The sequence below is a fragment of the Ranitomeya imitator genome, chromosome 6, assembly GCF_032444005.1.
Source record: "Ranitomeya imitator isolate aRanImi1 chromosome 6, aRanImi1.pri, whole genome shotgun sequence".
Taxonomy (NCBI): domain Eukaryota; kingdom Metazoa; phylum Chordata; class Amphibia; order Anura; family Dendrobatidae; genus Ranitomeya; species Ranitomeya imitator.
This window is the reverse complement of record NC_091287.1, coordinates 118013226-118019225: the sequence shown is the minus strand read 5'-3', so window position 1 is coordinate 118019225 and position 6000 is coordinate 118013226. Positions and strand designations below refer to the sequence as shown.

At 39.3% G+C, this 6000-nt stretch overlaps 1 long non-coding RNA gene across 1 annotated transcript in view; it reads left to right on the top strand.

The window, feature by feature from the left end:
- The first annotated feature begins 422 nt into the window (after nt 1-422).
- Nucleotides 423-6000, top strand: part of LOC138643596 (uncharacterized) — a 40610-nt gene continuing 35032 nt past the window's right edge. Inside the window, exons 1-2 of the long non-coding RNA XR_011314202.1 lie at nt 423-1757; nt 5414-5514. This is a non-coding gene — a long non-coding RNA (uncharacterized lncRNA). The remainder of the gene's footprint in view (nt 1758-5413; nt 5515-6000) is intronic.

Here is a 6000-nt window from a genome sequence, read left to right as displayed (position 1 = left end):
TTTGAAGATAGCTACAGATTCAGACAGAGTAGATTTAGGGAAGGGAACTGCTTAAGGTAGGGACTGATTCAGACAACAGTTTGGAGGGAGGAACTGAATCAGACATAGCTTGTGTGGAAACAGGTACTGATCAGTGAATTCGGCCGAGAGGTAATGAGCTGCCACGGAAGCAGATGCGGCCAGGAGACAGTGGAACGGGAGGACGCGTCGCTGGACAGGTAAGTATAATATTTATAATGTTTATTATTAATTTTATTCTTTCTTTTACAGGCCCTGGACCCAAACTGTAACACAGGTTTCCCATAGAAACCCATGTTTGGGACCTTGTGACCGAACACTATGTGTTCGGTAAGGGTCCCAAACTTTACAGTTCGGGGTCGCCCATCCCTAGTCAGGATTAATGGTGCCCTCAATGCTAATATATATATAGGCAGATACTTATCTATCATGCAATACCAGTATGGAGAAGTCTGATTGGCTCCAAATTTATTCTGTTCAGGACCATGACCCCAAACATACAGCCAATGTCGTTAAGAACTATTCAGCATAAAGACATACAAGGAGTCCTGGAAGTGAATAAATGTCCCCCACACAGGCCTGATCTCAACATCTTTGAGTCTGTTTGGGATTACATTTAGAGACAGAGCAATTTACAGAAGCCTACATCCACAGAGGATCTTTAGTCAGTTCTCCAAGTCATCTGTAACAAACTCGCTGCTGACTTTTTTCAAAATCTGTGCTCAAATGTAGCTTAAAGAATTGATGCATTGATGCTGTTTTAGAAGGTAAAAGATAGTAATTTCTCTTTTTGCTCACTCACTTTGAATTTTGGTCTTGGCTAACTTTGCCAATTTATTGAAAAGTTTGAAAAGTATTTGGAGATTTACAGAAAAGGTGGTTGCCAATAAGATCATAATAATTGACACCACACAACTGGCATATATTATTCCAGCACCTGACTGGAAAATATTTGTTGGTGGGGTGCAGAAGTTTAAAGTGCATCCAATTCAACAGGAGACCCATGACTCATAATAAATTGGGCACATTTTCTGTGCAACATTTACAAAGGCTGATGTACAAAATGTCAGTCTTGATAAATCATAGTTTTTTTTTTCCCTGGCTTAGAGCTATCATGCCAGAGGCAAAGAAACAGAAATGTAACTGTGAGAGAACAAAATTCTGTGCAACAATGTAGCTTTCTTTGCAAGGTTCATAAATATCTCACTGTAATGGCAGCCATTAATATTTGTCTTCTTTGGAAATGAACCTCATACTAAATTACTTAAATCAAGAAGGCACAAGGACATTTTACCTTCCAAGATGTTTTTTAGTTTAAGGGGCACTTTATTTTAATTGTTAATGGATAAGAGAAAATCTGTTAGCTGGGAAATTGCATAAAATTAATTCAGTGCAGCTTAAATCTGCCCAAAGGTGGTTAAAAAAAATCTTATATTTATAACTTTCCTCATCCCTCCGCATTCCTCTTCCACTGCCTCCTCTGATCTTACAATCAGATCCTTTGACTTCTCAACTCTCTTTTCTGCTTTCTTTTTGTTATGGGCCTCCAGTGCTACCATTCCTCACTAGGCCCAATCCCGTCACATGGCGTGAAAATCAAATAATTGTTGTCAATGTTGTGCATCGTACCCCATGTGAGGACACGAGGTATAATGAAGGACTTCTTAATTAAAGGCCTGGAGCAAGAACAAAGGCCGAAGAGGAGCAAGTTAAGGGTCAAGCAGCAGGACAGGTAAGAGGTGGGTCAAGGAAAGATGATTTTAAGTTTATTGTTATTTAACTCCTTCCTTAGAAGGAAGGTTTCTTAGAATCCAGCAAAATGGAAACTGTCAATAATTTTGCTAGATTTGCCCAAATCGAAATATTAAAAAATTGGATTATTAGCAAATGCTGTTTAGAATTGATTTGATTTACCATTATTTTGTAATGTTTTTCCAACCGAGAGTAAAACAGAAACAGATCAGCAAGGGATCAGTCAATGCTTTTATAGCTAACTTTACATTTTGTTTGCCAACAAAACAGGGAATAGAAAAAGCCTATGTAGAGAAAAAAAAAACCTACGTAGAGAAAAAAACGAATAAGTAATTTTTTTATAACACAAAATTAAAAGAGCTTTAATTGGAGATGTAAACAAATCGTACAGAAAATGAAAACACGCAAACACTGGTCAGATGGATGGGTTATGTCCAAAATTACCGTATATACTCGAGTATAAGCCGACCAGAGTATAAGCTGAGGCCCCTAATTAATTTTAATTAAAAAAACTGGGAAAACTTATTGACTTGAGTATAAGCTTAGGGTGGGAAATGCAGCAGCTTCTGGTAAATTTAAAAAATAAAAATAGATACCAATAACAGTAAAATTAATTGAGACATCAGTAGGTTAAATGTTTTTGAATATCCATATTGAATCAGGAGCCCCATAAGATGCTCCATACAAAATACGCCCCGTATAATGCTGCACAAAGGTTAATAATGGCCCCATAAGATGCTCCATATTAAAATGTGCCCCATGTAATACTGCACAAATGGTTATTGATGGCCCAATAAGATGCTCCATAGAAAAATATGCCCCATATGCTGCTCCATAGCTGTTGATGGCCCCATAAGATGCTCCATAGAAAAATATGCCCGATATGCTGCTCCATAAAGGTTGATGGCCCCATAAGATGCTCCATAGAATAATATGCCCCATATAATGCTTCATAAAGTTTGATGGCCCCATAAGATGTTCCTTAGAATAATATGCCCCATATGCTGCTCCATAAAGGTTGATGGCCCCATAAGGTGCTCCATAGCATAATATGCCCCATATGCTGCTCAATAAAGGTCGATGGCCCCATAATATGCTCCATAGAGTAATGTGCCCCATATAATGATCCATAAAGGTTGATGGCCCCATTGAATAATATGCCACATATCCTGCTCCATAAAGGTTGATGGCCTTATTAGATGCTCCATAGAATAATATGCCCCGTATGATGCTCGATAAAGGTTGATGGCCCAATAAGATGCTCCATAGAATAATATGCTCCATATGCTACTCCATAAAGGTTGATGGCCCCAAAAGATGCTTATAGAATAATATGCCCCATATGCTGCTGCTGCGATAAAAAATTGACATATTCACCTCTCATCACTGGGGGCCAAGTGCCGGTACCCTTAGCAGGTGGAGACACCGGCATGTTATGGGGTCCAGGTGATGGTTTCACCACTGGCTCAGGCCCTCGGCACTTGCGATATTCACCTGTCCCCGTTCCACCGCCACGCGCCACTGTGTCTTCCATCTCTCTGCAGTAACTGTTGAGGCAGAGGGTGCACAGTAACCACGTCATTGCACCCTGAATGTCACAGCCAGTGGATGCGGAAGACACAGCCCGGAGGTGGAATGGGGACAGGTAAATATCGTATGGCTCACCCTCCCCATCATACTCACCCTCCTGGCTCAGTCTCTGCACTTCCCTGCTTTTTTGTTGTCCCAGGGCGGCAGCTCCTTCCAGTGGTGAGCGGTCACATGGTTCCACTCATTAAAGTAATGAATATGCGCTCCATGCCTATGGGAGTGGAGTCGCGTGCATAGTCATTACTTTAATGAGCAGTACCACGTGACCACTGAACACAGGAAGAGCTGTCGATGCCAGAGACCATCTGAGAAGCAGGGAAGTGCTGAGACCGTGCCAAGAGGGGGTGATTATGATGGGACAGCCACCGACTCCAGCTGCTCCCCCTCTCCCACCGACCCCTGGGGCAATTACTCGGGTATAAGCCAAGAGGGGCACTTTCAGCCTAAAAAAATGAGCTGAAAATCTCGGCTTAGGCTACATTCACATTTGCGTTGTTGTGTGCTGCGTCAGCGATGCAACGCACAACGTATGCAAAAACGCATGCAAAATGCAGAAAAACACTGCGTTTTGTGATGCATGCGTTCATTTTTATAGCGCAAAAAAATGCAACAAGCAGCGTCCTCTGCGCCCTGACGCTTGCGCCCCAAAAATGCATGCGTCACAAAACGCAACAAAACGCATGTCCATGCGCCCCCCCATGTTAAATATAGGGGCGCATGGCGCATGCGTCGCTGCGGTTGCGCCTGACGCACCGCAAATGTGAACGTAGCCTTATACTGGAGTATATACAGTATACATAAAATACAACATCTTGCAGAATAGACTCTAGTTCTTATGTGAGCAAATGCATGAGTAACTCTGGTAACTCCCACCAAAAAGTTATACTAAATGTATAGTGCACCCCTTCTATGGAAGAAATCATAGAAACGTGCATCAAGGGGTCACACTGGATCTCTCTGCACCCTGGGTATTTATATATCTCTTTGCTTGGACTTATCTGTTCAGCTTTATATGATACTAATTATCTACTTTGACCTTGACAGATAATGTACACTTTTACCTGAGACAAACCCCAGCATTGTCTAACTAATCTATGCCCTTTTCTGCACCTTAGTTATTTGCGCCTTGCACTTTATTCACTAGAATTATATTTTCTATTATATCATGCATTTGATCCCATATGAACTGGAGTATTCTGCAAGGTGTTTTACTTTATGTATAATTTTGGACATAACCCATCCATCTGCCCAGTGTTTGCTTGTTTTCATTTTTTGTATGGTTTGTTTACATCTCCATTTTAAGCTCTTTTAATATTGTGCTATAATAAAATTGCTTATTCTTTATACAACTTGTGTTTCTCTACATAGGTTTTGTCTTGCATCACAGTCCTCCATGTTTATTATACAGTATTGAGCGCTTTTCTGTGAAAACAGGGAACAGGTAGAAAAAAGGTTTAAAAAACCTGTGCATTTGTCCTGTAGCTCAACTTTTTTCCAATTTTTTCAACTGTATCTAAAACTTAAAAGTATTCTAATTTTTCAGAAGAGCTATTACCTTCCTTATCCTTAATATTTCCATGAAAACTATTGCTATCTTTACCTCTTAATAGTTCCTAGAATATGGAAAAACCACAGTTTACATATTGAATTTGTAATACTGGACAGACTTTTAAAACATTATATTCTGTCTTGGAATTTGCATATGTCATTGAGACATTATAATGATCTATACTTAGTTATTCTTGTGTCCATATCTTGTTAATAAAATCCTTTATTGCAGCCTCTATTTTATCTCCAACTGGGCAAATTGTGTAATATTCAAAATGTGTAAGCATAAATTATACATTCATATACTATTCAATTTCTTCTAGAATTACACGCATTTGCTGCCTACAGTGAATATCAATAAGACATTTTTGTATGATTATCAGCATTTTTGAGTCATTACATTTCATAACAAAGTCTTATTTTAATTAAATTCTCATCAGGTGTATCAGTAATACTGAACCATAATATCTTCTCATTTATTTTGAAATTATCACCTTACTTTAAGGTCTGGAGGGCATCTAAAAATTGCTGAAAACTATATAAACAGTGCTGAAATGGCAGAGGAACAGCATGGAGAAGACCCCTGCAAGCATCTCTGTATCCCAGGTCGGTGCTGAGAACAATGTTGTCAGAGTATTACTCCACTTTTATGGACTGACAATAAAACGTACAAAGCCAAAAATAAAATGGATTTGACTGGAAAAAATGCTCCTCCACATCTTGGGCTATGTTCACATGCAGTGTTTTTGCTGCATTTTTGCATTTACATTGCTTTCAATGATGAAAAAAACATTCAACAGGAAATGTAATTTTATCATTTTAGTACCTTATCTGACCATGTGGTATGTGAGACATGATCAAGCATATTGAAAGCCACAATTATTTTTTTTTTCACGGTCACCAGCCAGCCATCACCATTTGTTGACGACCATCAAGCAGCTCTTTCTATTGTTAGAGTGCGAGCAGGTGTCTTGTAGACAGATGAAACAAAGATGGTAAAGCGTATAATTCTAATGTTTAGTGTAAATTGAATGCGGCATACAAATAAAGGAACACAGTAGTTACAGTCAAATGTGGTGAACGTTCAAAGAT